The sequence below is a fragment of the Tupaia chinensis genome, unplaced genomic scaffold (genome assembly GCF_000334495.1).
Source record: "Tupaia chinensis unplaced genomic scaffold, TupChi_1.0 Scaffold000170_1, whole genome shotgun sequence".
In the NCBI taxonomy this organism is placed as follows: Eukaryota; Metazoa; Chordata; class Mammalia; order Scandentia; family Tupaiidae; genus Tupaia; species Tupaia belangeri.
Window position 1 is genome coordinate 1,976,389 of NW_006159645.1, and position 349 is coordinate 1,976,737.

Here is a 349-nt window from a genome sequence, read left to right on the forward strand (position 1 = left end):
ACTTTCCAATGTGGTGATAAGGTTTCAGAGGCAGGAAATTATAACACATACACACACACACACACACACACACACACGTGCATGCGCACTGCACATGCACATTTAACACGTCTAGCCAAATTTTACCTGGTGTGCTGATTGCTACAGTGCCGGGGTCCAGCCTCGGCGTGGGTGGGTTATCTCGACGAAGGCGGCGAAGGTGAACAGAAGACAGAGGCCTCGATGCCTTTCATGCACGTCCTATGCCGGACACCCCTCAGAGGTCGCCCTCTGAGGAGTGACAACTGCTAGGAATAATCGTGCCTTTTTATTGAAAATGTGTTACATACAAGTAAATGGGAGAGGGGCT